Source organism: Pseudorasbora parva, chromosome 1, assembly GCF_024679245.1.
Source record: "Pseudorasbora parva isolate DD20220531a chromosome 1, ASM2467924v1, whole genome shotgun sequence".
In the NCBI taxonomy this organism is placed as follows: Eukaryota; Metazoa; Chordata; class Actinopteri; order Cypriniformes; family Gobionidae; genus Pseudorasbora; species Pseudorasbora parva.
Window position 1 is genome coordinate 18400565 of NC_090172.1, and position 15605 is coordinate 18416169.

General features: G+C 40.6%; 1 protein-coding gene and 1 long non-coding RNA gene across 3 annotated transcripts in view; one reads left to right on the forward strand and one right to left on the reverse strand.

Moving 5' to 3' along the window:
* LOC137058715 (uncharacterized) overlaps positions 1 to 5884 on the forward strand; it is a 64847-nt gene extending 58963 nt beyond the window's left edge. For both annotated transcript variants that reach the window (XR_010900818.1, XR_010900830.1), the window contains exon 3: positions 5256 to 5884. This is a non-coding gene — a long non-coding RNA (uncharacterized lncRNA). The remainder of the gene's footprint in view (positions 1 to 5255) is intronic.
* The window catches only part of LOC137058526 (collagen alpha-1(XXV) chain), an 800473-nt gene that overhangs the window by 59475 nt on the left and 725393 nt on the right, over positions 1 to 15605 (reverse strand). The window lies entirely within an intron of this gene.

Sequence of the window (15605 nt, forward strand, 5' to 3'; positions counted from 1 at the left end):
CATTCTGACCCCCAGATTGGTGACTGAAGTGGAAAGTGGAATGACCTGATCAGAGAAAGCAATGCTGGTGATAACGGACTTCTGGACCTGAAGTGGAGTGCCGACTAGGATAGCTTCAGTCTTGGATCTGTTTAGCTGCAGAAATAAACTCAGAGGAGTGTTAATTTAACACTAGGGGATTTGTTGTGTAGTGTAGGTGGTTTCTGTGGTTCATAACCATTCTTTTGATTCCAATAAGAATAAATTCATTAGAACTGTGTGGTACTGTAAAATTTGTCAAAACGGGGCTGCCACATGTAGGTTCAGCACCACTAACACCTTTTATTTTATTTTTATTTTATTTTATTTTTATTATTTATTTTTATTCTATTTTTGCCTTGTTTTTAAATACTTTTCTTATTTATACATATATTTTTCTATTTTTTTCAGTTGTTTCCTCTTATTTCTTATGTCTTACAGGGTGTCTGCTGGTCCTTAAAAAGTCTTAAATATGCTTTTCCCTAAAATAGGCCTTAAAAAGTCTTTAAAATGTCTTAAATATTTTTTATCACATTACCGGGAAAATTTCTCTGACGGACACTGTGACTGTTATCATCGGAACAAACGCAGAAAACCCCCCCATGCTGTTACGTTAGTTATGCGTCATCATCAGAGAGAAGTGCGGTGGCAGAATCCAGTCAAACTACAGCTAACATTTGCTGACCAGCCTCCTAACTTTTAATGGGTTCGTGCAAGTTTACACAAATGGCAGTATCATATCCCAAGAATGATTCTTCTGATTTGATAACATTCAGTGCAATTTAGCATTTATTACTGGTCTCAGTGTTGCGCTGTTGAGGCCTGCCTGACTATTAGTGTGAAACTTTCATGGAGAAATAAAATGAGCATAAAGGCAAGAAATTCACAGAAGAAACACACTGAGGTTAAAATTCAACATGTTTAATTTATTTCTAATATAGGCCTATAGTTAAATAATATATCATGACACATATATATATATGTGCGTGTAGGTCACTCGCGCGTTTAACCGAGGCCAGAGCCAGCAGAAACGCGGTTTTGAGTGATAAAAGCTTTATGGTCGCGGTCTGGAGTGGCTCGAAGGGGGGACCCTTCATAGCGTCTAACACCACCGCAAGGTCCCAAATAGGAACTGAGGGAGGGCGAGGGGGGTTCAATCTCCTAGCCCCTTTAAGAAAACGTACAATGAGCTCACTTTTCCCTAGCGAATGTCCCGCGATCTGAGCGTGGTTAGCTGCTATGGCGGCAACATAAACTTTGAGAGTGGAGGGGGAACGACCCGCGTCCAGTAGCTCTTGGAGAAAAGCGAGCACTTCTGCTGTTTCGCATGAGCATGCGTCGATATTTCGGACAGCACACCAGTTAGAAAACACCGACCACTTCAGAGTATAGAGCCGCCTGGTCGCGGGGGCTCTAGCTTCCGCAATAGTGTTCATAACTCTGTCAGAGAGGTTTCCCGATACCAGTTGATGGGCCATATGTGGAGGGACTGGGATGCCAGATCTTCCCCTTCGCCTGCGTGAGGAGGTCTTTCCTCAGCGGAATGGGCCATGGGGCTGTGTCTGACAGCTGGATCAGATCGGAGAACCACGTTCGGTTCATCCAGAGCGGGGCTATTAAAAGCACTGTGGATGCTGTCTCCTTGATTTTCTTGATGGTTTGCGGCAGCATCGCGATCGGGGGGAAAGCATATAGCGGGAGACTGGGCCAGACATGGGCCAGGGCGTCCCTGTGTTTGGAGAAAAATATTGGGCAGTGAGTGTTGTCTTCTGAGGAGATCCACCTTCGCTCTGCCGAAGGTGTTCCAAATTAAGAGAACCGTTTGCGGGTGAAGAGACCATTCCCCTGGGGGAATGGGTCCCCTGGATAACATATCCGGACCCAGATTCAGAATACCTGGCACGTGAGCCGCCCTCAGAGAGCTCAGGTTGTGCTCTGCCCATAAAAGGAGATGCTTCGCCATGCGGTGAACAGAATGTGATCTCAGGCTGCCCTGGCGATGTATATACGCTTCCACCGACATGTTGTCTGTACGAACCAAGATGTGGTGGTTCTTTATATGTGGAACGAAAGCTCTCAGCGATAAGGCAACCGCTTTCATCTCTAGACAGTTTATGTGCAGCGGTTTCTCTGTTTCTGTCCACAGGCCATAGATCGGCTTGCCCTCGTGTAGGGCTCCCAACCCTCGAGTGGAGGTATCTGTCGAGACCACTTTCAACTCCGTAACCGTGCCCATAAGCACGCCCCTCCGATACCACTCTGTCCCCTTCCAAAGTTTTGACACCGCTATGGTTCACTTTGACGGGAAGACGGCCCCATTTCCATGCATAAGGAGGGACACGGGCGTGTAGCCAACGCTGGAGGGGACGCATGTGTAACAGTCCCAGCCTGAGCACTGACGATGCCGAGGCCATAATGCCGAGCATCCTCTGAAAATGTTTCAGGGGAACACGAGTCCCGGCTTTGAATGAAGCCGCCATGTTCTGGACGGATAGCGCGCGCTGTGTCGTTAGCCGTGCGTTCATGAGTCGCGAGTCTAAAATTATGCCCAGAAAAGATATATTTTGAGTGGGGGACATCGAGCTCTTGGCGATATTGATCCTGAGACCCAAACAGTCTAAGTGGTTGAGGAGCCAGGATCTGTGTGTTAGTAGTAGTGCTCGAGAATGGGCTATCACTAGCCAGTCGTCGAGGTAGTTGAGCACCCGCATCCCTTTCAGCCTGAGCGGGGCTAATGCCGCGTCCATACATTTCGTAAACGTGCGGAGCGCCAGGGATAACCCGAATGGCAGAAGCGTGTACTGATAAGCCTGCCCCTTGAAGGCTAATCTCAAGAATGGCCTGTGGTGGGGGGCTACCTGAACATGAAAGTAAGCATCTTTCAGATCTATCGTGAAAAACCAGTCCCCGGGGCGAATGTGCGCGAGGATCTGTTTCACCGTCAGCATTTTGAAAGAGCGAGACATTAGAGCTTTGTTCAAATGCCTTAGATCTAGGATGGGCCTGAGCCCTCCGTCCTTCTTCGGAACAAGAAAGTATCGGCTGTAGAAGCCCGACTCGCTTCGGGATGGGGGAACGGGCTCCACCGCACCCTTCTCTAACAGTTTCGAAATCTCGGTGCGAAGCACGTGACTGACGCTGCTTTTCACCGAGGTCTCGACCACGGCGTGAAAGCGCGGGGGCCTGCGAGCGAACTGTATGTTCACAACCCAATTTGATACACCGGGCATGGCTTGCCAGGCCTGAGCCCGATGCGATAGTGGCTGGAGCCGGCGCGGATAAGGGTCGCCTACTAGAGGGAACTTGGTAGCGTTGCCATTTTGTGCTTGTGACATAGAGGGGGTAATGCTTATGTGTGGCTGCGTGCACTGTGGAGTGGGCGCCGGGACATTTATAGCATGGGTGGGAGGGGTATATGAGTGTAGGAGTGCAGACTGATAAGTGGGCACATTAACTACAGAGAAAAAGCTCTTTTTGAGATTTATTTGGGTCGCCGTGATAACGGCGTTTGTGTGCAGGAAAGTGCGTTTGACAACGGGCTCGTTGGCTGCGAAATTGAGGTCAGCAGTCACCTAGGTGCAGGGAACTGGGAGACCGGGAGGGAGAGATGGGGGTCCGGCCGAGGCAAGACCTGACCATCTCCTCTTTCTCCTCGCGGCTAGGACGCTCTGGCAGCCTCTGGTCGCGGCGTTTCTTACGGCGCGGCCCAGCGGCAGGAGGAGGGACCTGGTTGAAGGTGGCGAGGCGAGCCCGAAGGGTCTGCAGCGCCATCTCATCACACTCGGGGCAGCCACCCCTGGAAAGCGTGAGCTGTGCGTGGTCCCGTCCGAGGCATGTCACACAGATGATGTGACGGTCGCCGCCGAAGAGAGGGGCTCTACACGAGCCGCAGGAAATGCGAGGCATTTGAAACAACGCCTCGCGCTCTTTTAGAAGTGAGAGTAATAAAGGATACGCGCCGGATGGCGTAGCTGGAACGGCAGAGATGAAGGCGGAGATCGGGGGAATCCGACGTCCTCACAGCTGCAGGTTCCGCTGGTGCTTGTTCGACGCCAGTTGCTTCTTCCGGAGGTCGGCGAAGGTATCGCTGAAGGAGAGAAAATCTGACACCTATGGCGAATCGCGGTCTTATATAGCCTCCTGTATGCAAATATAAGCACCTTTTACGGCGGGCTTTCTGGAACGCCCCCCATTGGTTCGTTCCTCTCAGCCGCCTCACCATAGGTTCCTGCAGTTGCCGCGGCCCGGCCAATCAGAGCACTCCTCGCGCTGGGCTATGGCCATACAGCGGCACTACGCTTTACATGGATACCTTTATTAATAAAGTTTTGCTTCATATTCTCGAGAAAAGGAGTTTTCCCCATACGTAATACGAGGAACCTCTCTCGAAAGGGAACTATTGAGTTTTACTGGTATTATCTATAGTGGAGATGAGTGTGATGAGTTTCAGGTGTGAGTAATCAGTAATCGGGAGAGGGAGTGCGCTGTGATTGCCTGGTGTGAGAACCTGGCAGATTTATAACAAATAGAAATTGAATTTGAATCTAAAATCGTGTTCTGTATTGTTAAAGAATTAGTTCACCCCAAAATTAAAATTTCCTGGTAATTTCCATCTGTCATTTTCTAAAAAAAAAAAAAAAAAAAAAAAAAAGCATTTATATACCTTTTACCTCAAATGCACGACTTTGATGTTGTTTTCCCACTGCGTATTACGCCGGAAAGGTCAGTGCTGACCCAGTGCCGAAAAACTCCATCTCATGTTCTCCTCAAACTTTAAAATTGTCCGACATCGTTGTTCTACCTTTTATTTTTGTAAAGGGTGTTTGATTTAGTCTTTGCACATTTTTTTTAACACTGGGACGTTACTTCCACATACGTCACACGCGTGACCTTTCCAACGTAATGACACCACAAAGCCTTACATCATCAAAGTCGAGCATTTGAGGTTAAAAGGTACATACATGTTTATTTATTTTCTACTGAAGAATGAAAGACATGAACATCTTGGATGGCATTGGGGTGAGTCAAAGATCAGGAATTATCATTATGGGGTGCACTAATCCTATAATGTACATTCTTTCTGCTTTGCTTTTGGAGCCCTAATATTTTATGGGTTGTGAAAACACAGACTGAATAGACATCATTGCACTTGGACATTATTAAATGGCTACTCGATAGTACAGTTAAGAATTCCAGCAAGCCGTATGTTAATGTGGTGTGTATTCTTCTCATTTTAGCTCCTACATCCATTTGGGCTGAAGGTCAAGACAGAACCAAACCAAAGCTGGACTGTAACCTGCCGGCCTATACGACAGACTTCACACTGACAGCTGCTGGCATGGATGCTGCATCACATGTTTTTGAACACTTTTCCACCTAGAATGTATTCATCCCCCACCAGGAGACTTCATGTCTTCATCTATTGTGAGTGGATATCATTTTAAACATTATTTAAAAAAAAAACACTAATTTCTTTTAATTTTTATTTTATAGTATATGTAAGATTTTTCCATAAAAAGAAAATCAAATTTTAGTAATGTTTTTAAGTAATAAAGTAATTAATTGTTAAGTAATATTGTTATAATCCTGTTAATTTATGTACAGTATAAATTGCAAACGTATGCTTGTTTTGGGCACATGTTTGCAGCTTATAGACATTTTAGAGGAGGAAGATGCTGTGTATTTACAGGTGCTTTAAGTCATTTTTATTTGTACAATGTTATTTTTGTATATAAATCCTTATTACAGTGGAACAAATTGCTATTTTTTATTTGTAAATTAGCAACTGAATTTTTTAACCATTGCATAGCACCACTTTATCACCAATAATTTACAACTTTGTAGTTTATTATTTTATGTCACATGAGAACACATGCAAGTTTATATTTTTGTTCAGATTATGTAATTTCTGTAATAAAGTTTGTATCACAGAATGGTAACTTGTTTCTGTTGTTATTTTGTTATTACTTAAATGTACTTCAAGATCATTTAGTAAAACCATGGTTGCACTGTGGTAATACAACCAATTTATGGTACATGATCCATGTTTTTTAAAACCATGTTTACTGCAAAAACCATGGTTTCTAGTCATGGTTACAATGGTTTTACTATATTATTACTACAATATAACTGTAGTAAAACCATGGTTTTTAAAAACCATGGTTCGCACCAAAATACCATGGTTACTACAGTCATAGTTAAACTGCAGTTTTACTATACTAAAACCATAGTTCTTTTTTGTAAGGGAAGTTAACCTAACTATGACGACTTCCGCTCTGAGAAACCTCTGAAATGTGAAAAGGGTCTAATTCTACTTTTTTTTCTTTCTTACAATGTACCAAGTATTCAGACATAGTAGCCTTGGTACACTTTGCTATCTTTGCTGTGTCCGAATATGCCTTCCCTACCATGTAGAAAGCAAAGATAGCAAAACCGTGTGTGTGTGTGTGTGTGTGTGTGAGAGAGAGAGAGAGAGAGAGAGAGAGAGAGAGAGAGAGAGAGAGAGAGAGAGAGAGAGAGAGAGACCCAATTGGATCCAATAAAATCCTGTTGAAATTATCCTACAGAATATGTATGTATTGTCTTATAAGTCAATTCTCACAGAATCCAATAGGAATCAGATAACATTTGGAATCGTATTGGAATCCTTTAGGATTTATCCTATGGGATATTTATGTATTATCTTATAAGACAATTCCCAAAGAATCCGATAGGAATCTGATCAGAATCTTAAAGGACAAGACAATAAATTAATTAACAATAAATTAATTAAAACAAGTGAAGCATCCTCAACACCTCTCTCCACTCTGTATGCATATTGCATGAGGTCGAGGACTTGTCTAGTCTTATTTAGTAACTCAGCCTTCACCAGTTTCTCAAATGATTTCATAACTAAAGAGGTGAGGGCAACTGGTCTCAAATCATTAAATACTTTAGGATTATTACACTTAGGAACAGGAACAATGATTGCCTCTTTCCAAAAAACTAGGTACCTTATATGTCTGTAATGACCAATTAAATTTTTTAGAAAAAATATAACTTAATTGCTTTGCACAGTGCTTTAAGGTTCTACCACATATGTAGTCTGGTCCCGGGCTTTTGTTCACCTTAGTGGAGAAAAAAAATTCTCTCCACATGCAGCCACTTGTTCAGAGACTAAATGTGAATCCTCTTTGCACAGGCATCGCAATTCCTCAACTTCCTTTTAAAAAATAAAACATTCAAATCTTGAATAAAATCCATTAAAAGCATTAGAAAGATCAACATTGGATCTAAGACCCTCTATACACACAGTGCCCTTATTTACATTGTGCTGTAATCCCACAATTTTCTTCATGCCAGACCAAGCTGAGCCCAAGTTGTTTTCTGCCAAAATTTTCTCTAACTTAACTCTATATGCCTGCATAGCTTTAAACATCTCCAGTTTAACTTCTTTTCTCACAATATATCTCTGCAAACCATCCCCCTGTTTAGAGACTAATTTCTTGTTCTGCAAACTAGATTTGACTGATTTTGACATCCACGGTTTAGTATTTGGAAAAACCTTAAATTTACGTGTAGGCACAATCATATCCTCACAAAAGGTTATATATGAGCATACAACATCAGTCAATTCATCAATTTGTTCACAAGTCTTTGAACACCTCCCAGTCCGTACAATCGAAGCATCCTTGCAGGCGGGCGATGGAGTTTTTTCGATGGAGAAAAAGAGGTTTTTCTCTTTTAAATAAGGGTTTATATGTCAGAAGTAGCTGCACACAATTGTGGTCTGCAGATCCAAATGGTGACAAGGGTACCGATTTATATGCCCCCTTTATATTCCCATAACAGAGGTCCAGGATCTTGTTGTACCTCGTTGGGCATGTAACTGTGGCAAGGGGGGCATGGTTCAGCGAGGTCTGGAGGAGAGAGAGCCGCGGGAAGAGCGGTAAGTGAGTGGGTTGGATGCAGATTGTTAACACCTGTATCTCGTTTCAGTAATGGGCGCAGAGAGAGTGTAAAATGCCTGAAGTAACGGAAGTAGGGGAGCCGGAGCCAAATTTAAGAAACTTACTTAGCTTATAGGGTTAACCTTAAACTGTCATGTGGTTGGTTTTGATGTTGACTGAGGCCATTATAATGTCATAAAATTTTTTCAGTGGCACAAGTTTAATTTGTCATTAAAATGTAATTAGGTGTTAATACGCTGTCAAATAATTTTATAATAACAGCATCATTAATATTTTTCAGTTCATAATGTGTTATTTTATTTTTTAAGTTTCCTCCACCAGCTTCAACAGAAGGTTAGATAATAGACAATTTCAAATGTCTTAAAAATATGAAAAGGAGTTCGAGAAATAAAATCAATCATTTAATTTTTAAGACCTGCTCTCTCACAGAACTGACTCTTAAAAACACAAGGCAAGAATTTATACACAGGTGACCAGCACCAATTAACGCAAAAAGGGGAAAACACGTACACAAATAATGGCCATTACACAAAATAAAAATAGACAAAGTGTTATTTTTCTGTGTTTGTTTATGTGTGTATATGATGTTGATATATATATATATATATATATATATATATATATATATATATATATATATATATATATATATATATATATATATATATATATATAGATATATATATATATATATCAACATCATATACACACATAAACAAACACAGAAAAATAACACTTTGTCAAATGACTTCACTTTATAAATTATCTTCCGATGTATAAAAATAAGAGGAATAGTCTTTAGAGCCCCACCCCGGGCTGAACAATGAATGGTTGCGATGAGATCCTAGGCCGGAACATTATATATAGGGCCAACGTTTCCGCCCGAACCCCTTTTGACGGTGCACCAGCGCACGGGACTCCGCCATAACAAACAGACAAACAAAGAAATGGTAAGAATAAACTCAAACTATTTGTTAAAGAGTGAGCGAAAGTTTAAATAAAGTATATTAAACCCAAAATAACGTTGTTGTGAATTGTTTTTACTTACCGCAGACTAAATTGAAATTAAACACCTAAACAAACTAACCTGACTGAGGCTCTGCCAACAACTGTTACAGTGTAAGGTTATACATAACCAGTGGTGCCACCATAGACATCATCATATAGGTGTATATGTCTATGCCACTCTATCATTTTGAGTTATATTAATAGTTTTTAATGACTCTGTACGATTTCCTCTATGATGCCATATTTCAGGTCAAGCTAAATATTTGTGACACTGTTATAAAATAATTTGACAGATTATTGACACTTAATGACATGTTAATGACAAATTCAACTTGTACCACTGTAGTTTAGGTCAAGAAATATATTCATGACAATGTTATAAAATAATTTGACAGAGTATTGACACTTAATGACATGTAAATGACAAATTAAATTTATAAAAAAATCATGACATTATAATAGCCTAATGACAGGCAACGTCAAAACCAACCACATGACAGTTTAATAATAATAATAATAATAATAATAATAATAATAATAATAATAATAATAGATTTTATTTATAACGCACTTTTCATTCCGAAGAATCTCAAAGTGCAAAAAAGGGAAAAAATAACAATACATGAATAACAAGTAAAAATTGCATCTCAACATCATGCCGGACGCTGATGACGCTAGCCTGGTGCAAACTTCAGCCACCATGCAGTTCAAGCCTGAGGGAGACCACCAGTGAGCAGCCGACACCCAGAAGAGAGAGCAGCCGCAGCGAGCAACATCAAATGTCCTTCAAACCAGAACTAACCGCAAATTCAAACAAAAACAGAAAAGAAGCGGTGAAAAAACGGCAAACAACGTCCTCTCAGTGGCTGCCAGCAATCAGCAACAGTCCCAATTGTAGCTCTGACTGTTAGACTAGTCACAAACATAAGAAAATAAAATAAAATCTAAATTTAATAGTAAAGTTAACATGATTTGTGGGTGGAGAAGCGGCGAACAGACAACGCCAGCGTCCTCTCCCCCACGTTGCCTAGCAACTAATGTAATGTAAACCCAAAAATCTAAGTAGTTTCTTAAATTTGATCATTAATCTGCTATGTCATTTCATGACTGTTTATGACAGGTTATGTTGTCTTGGTAATGTCAAGTTGTCATGACAAAGACACTGACAGGTTATGATGTATTGGTTTATGTCAAGTTGTCATAATAAAGACAACTCTGAAATGTCATCATTGCATTAAAAATGACATAATTAAGCGAATGACACTTAATGACAGTTGTTATAAACATGCATAAAAACTCCTTCATATTCATGACACGTGTCATGTCATGATTATGAAGGTGTCATGTCAGTCTTATGCACACCCCTTCAAGTAAAGTGTTACCGCAGATTTTAATAGATATGTTGGGGAAGGGAATAGTGGGAACGAGGAAGTGATGGGCAGGTTTGGTCTTCAGGAAAGGAACCCAGAAAGACAGAGGTAGACTTTGCTTAAAGTATGGAGGTTGCTGTGGTGAACACGTACTTTCAAAAGAGGCAGGAACACAGGGTGACATATAAGAGTGGTGGCAGGAGCACACAGGTGGACTATCTTATGTGGACGCTGTAATCTGATGGTGATTACCGATTTTAAAGTAGTGGTAGGTGAGAGTGTAGCTAGACAGCATAGGATGGTGGTGTCTAAGGTGACTCTGGTGGTGAGGAAGGCAGAGAAGAAGACAAAGTGGTGGATGTTGGAAAAGGAAGAGTGCTGTGTGGTTTTCAGGGAGGACTGCGAGGCAGAGTGATAGAGATGAAAAGGATGTGCAGCAGGTTAAAGTGATTAAAGATAGAGATGGAAATGTTTTGACAGGTGACAGGATGGTGAGGGAAAGATGGAAGGAGTACTTTGAGGAACTGATGATTGTGGAAAATGACAGGGAGAGAAGAGTTGTAGATGCAAATATTGTTGAGCAGAAAGTAGAAAGTTTTAGCAAGGGTGAATCAGAGCTGGGGACTCGAGTGCGATTTAAGTCACACACACTGTGACTTCAGACTTGACTTGAGACTCATCCTCGAAAGACTGCAGACTCGACTCGAGCTGCGGGACTCGTGAACAATGTTTATTTGTAGTAGGGGTGGCGAAATACGCAAATTAATTTTAATAATTTAAATTAAATTTTAACTGATTTGATTAACGTTAACGCAGTGCACATTTTCTGCCATAGTTGGAGAAATTGAGATCAGCCATACACGTAATGCCGTAGCAAACATTAATAGGGAAAGTAAAGGGTTAGCAATTTCATTACTCTTAAACAAGTGCAGTTATAGCCTACATAAGCTATCATATTTTGCTACAGGTTGAAAGAAAAGTGTGTTTTTCACTGAGCACATTCTCTGCAGTTGCACTGAAGCTCACTCTCAATCATATCTGAGGTAAATCATTAACACCATCAATGCTTACAGTAGGTACATGTATTTTATTGAACTAAGAAAAGAATTTTGGCCACATGAAAAGTCCAGAGTTAAAAAATCCAGAGTTAATCCAGATTAATCCAAATCCAGATTAATCCAAATCCAGAGTTAAAAAAGTCCAGAGTTAAAAAAAAAAGGGTTGCAAATTAGCCTATTGGCTAGAAACCTTTTATGCAACACATCTACACATTTTTTGTTGTGGCTTGTCTATGATAATTATGTATGTAATAATGTGCACTGCATTGTCCCTGACAAATAAACAAATAAATAAATAAATAAAATTAAAAAGACACAAAGCTTGTAAAACCCACGCTTTTGCCTCAAATTATAGACAAACCATATATAAATGAACATGCACCCCAGGACACTGTATGTACACATATAACTGTCTTGTAAAATGTTTCTTCTATATGGTATTTTGCATTGACTTTTTGTTGATGAACAACTTACTTGTTCAGGTAACCTCATATATGTCACGTCTCCTATCAAATTAATGCTCACGTCACAAATTACACTTCCTTACGACTTACACTTTTCACTTATTCAGAGAATGCAGTGTGTGTTTGTTGCATTAGAGTATGAATGGGCAGAGACCCATTGACTACGTTTACATGGACAACAATACTCCGATATTAATCTGATTAAGACAATACTCTGATTAAGAGGCTACCATGTAGACAGCGATTTCTAATTACCTTAATCTGATTAAAGTCATAATCTAACTAAACATAAATCGGATTAAGACGTGGAGTATGCCTATTTTAGTCGCATTATCGGAGAGCATTACGACATGTACACACCTTAATCTAACTAATAATGTCGTGTCGGAGATTTCGCAGCATTTTGTGACAGGAACATTACGCACAACAGGGAAGTTCAGAGGGGAGGCTTTATGGGTTCGAACCTCTGCCCTTTTTGAAAATTAATCAAAAGTGCCCCTCTCAACAATCATCGATAATATTGTGCCCAATAAAACAGAATTTGAATTATAATTAATATAACGTCTACAAACCAGTAACAAATGGCGGAAAAGTCCCGTTTATCTTTTACGTGTCTGTCAGTCTGAAATGTCGTTGCCATAACGTGTTGCTATGGGCGCTGTGTGTTTTACTTGACTGTTCATTCTGAACACTGCTTCCTCTCTCTTTATATTTTTTTATTTTTATTTTTGTTGTAATTATTATGCTCATTGTAAAAGTAAAATACAATAAGTTTGTATCTGTAATCGCCAACCAGATGGGTCATTCAGTGAACGCCTGTGGCTCGACGGCAGGAAAAACAATCCAAACAGTCACGATTTTTAAACCTTTTTCATCATTAATCAAAGATATTATTATAAATGTAGGCTGTCAATAAGGAGGAAAGAGGGGTAGTGTCTCTTCAAAAAAACAGAAAGAGACAATACATAATATTACAAAAATAAATCAATGTAAATGTATATAAAACATTATAAAAACGCATGTTTTTATACTTCTTAATGTAAAGTAACACTGTCCAACAGCGACACCCGCAGGTGAAGTTACAGTGGGTTTCCTGAGCACATAAAATTAACAGACCTGCCAAAGTCACGTTATGATTGGATGTTGGAGAACATAGCGTGGCATGGGGACGTAATGACATGCCATAATCGATCTATGTTCTATCACATGTAAAACGGCAACATGAATGGAGTACTCTAAAAGCAACTCATGTAAACACCATAATCAGAATATGTTCTTATATAGAATAAGGTCAATAATTAGATTACTGCTGTCCATGTAAACATAGTCATTGATTCAGGCTTGAAACAAGGAGCCATAAAATCTCCAGAGGAATTTCCCGCTTGGAAATCGCAACAATCTCAAGTCTACCTCAGGAGGGTGTTTCTACTCCCAGACCTTAAAAAGAGAGACGCTCAGGTGCCCTCCCTCTCTCTGTTCTCTCTCTCTCTCTGGCTGAACCAACACATCATCGTGGCTGGCCTTGAGCCAGGCAGGGAGGGCATCCATACACAGAGCCATGTGCTGTGTGGGACCAGAAACCTGAGGCCCACACATGGCCATTGTGCCAGCAGGCCCCAACACTTCATGTGGGCCTACTTCGACCATCAGAGACTCTGCAAGTTCACCGTCGTTCCTGATGGGATGGGAGACCAACTGGGAAAACTAGGTTGCCGCTGGTAGAGGTGTTAGTGAGGCCAGTAGGGGGTGCTCACCCTGTGGTCTGTGTGGGTCCTAACACCCCAGTATAGTGATGGGGACACTATACTGTCAAAGAGCACCGTCTTTCAGATGAGATATTAAACTGAGGTCCCGACTCTCTGTGGTCGTTAAAAAAATCCCATTATCGTCTTTCGATAAAGAGAAGGGGTGTAACCCCGGCATCCTGGCCAAATTTGTCCACTGGCCCCTATCCATCATGGCCTCCTAATAATCCCCATATCCTGATTGGCTTCATCACTCGGTCTCCTCTCCACCAATCAACTGGTGTGTGGTGAGCGTTCTGGCGCAATATGGCTGCTGTCACATCATCCAGGTGGGTGCTGCACATTGGTGGTAGTTGAGGAGATTTCCCCTTCTATGTAAAGCGCCTTGGGTGGCTAGAAAAGCGCTATATAAATGAATTATTATTTATAATAATTTCCTCCTTAGCACCCCTAAAACTTGGAGTAGGAAATTGGGTTATTTAAAATTTTTGTTAATCTTTTACACGGTTAAATAATGTCCAAAACATACTCCCTAGTCTGTGGTTTAAAATAGATGTGTTAAGGAGGAAAATGAAAACATCCCCGCATAGCAAATGGTGTCATCCTCTTCTCTTCTTCTACTTCTCCTTTGTACCTGCACCGCTCAGCACGACCGTCATCCAGCGCGAAACACACGCAGATGAGAACCCGTGATGTAACGTTAGTGTTGTGATCGGTTGAAAGCTGTGTCTGACACTTCTTTCCTTTTACCTAGAGTTGTTCCGATTTCGAAACCATATCGGTGAGTACTGGAGTCAGTATCTTGAATCACCATGGTGGTACACCTATAATAAGTGTTTATTATCTGACTATTTTAGTCCGGCGGGTCGCTGCCGCTGTGGAGTAGCACCTGGGTGACTCGTCCGTTGCCATAAACGGAGAGAAGTAACGCCGGTTAAAATTTTCTTCCGCAAGACGCATGCAGTTCTGTTTATTAACTGCTAGAGCGTGAAACAAAAACAGAAGCGCGACAAATAAACTGCGTACATGTGTAGTGCGTACGTGTGTCTCTGTTAATGTTCATCGTTAATTTGATACTCATTTTAACAATCAAGAGTCACGTAAACATGACGTCACGTGCGTCTTTTCTGGTCAGTCGTCATGGAAACATGAAGCCCTGGCGTTTGGAGTGAAAAAACTCAAGCTTCTCCAGCTCGAGCGCTCCAGCTCACAGAACACTCTGAGAGGACTCACACACATTTTTTTATACTCAACACAAAGCAACCCATGCAAGTATAAATTCCATTGAAATTTAGATGCGTTTAAGACTAGTAACCCTGTTTAAGGTGATATTGTTCTTTGCTGGCTCTCTGTAGTAATGTTTGTGAAATGTCATTCTGAACCCTTCCTTTCTCTTCTTTCTCCTTTTCTATTCGTCGTTACTCTGTATATACATGTATTCTTTATTTAGTAGTATGTATTCGTAGTATCAATTATTAAAACCATTGTATCCATGTTTAATTGTCATTGTTACTGCTCACAAAACATAAGTCACTTTAATGTTCAGATCTATAGCTACAGCTCTCATAAGTATCTTTGACTACTTTAACTAATATCCCAATAGCTCGGAAAGTTTATTCTTTGTGGCCAGAAGAGTAACCTTCCCGAAGACTTGGTAAAAAGAATAAAAGCTTTGAGAGTTGATAAAAGATTGTACTGATCGTTCGTTAAAAGAACGGATCAGATGAGTTTTGAATTAATTCTTTAAAGGTTATTCTGCAATGATTTAATATATATTCGTTAATTGCAATCCATTGTTGTTAACCAAATTTATATTGCTTAAATACCTAGGTTATGTATGTCCTATTGGGTGATTTGAAGATTTATAGTTTGATCATAACCAGTTATGATTAATAATAAATAATTGAATATTAATCCCCATAATTCCCTATTGAGCTAATTTAATTTATTATTATATGTAGCCCAGTCGCTACATATATTTGGTGGAGAATGC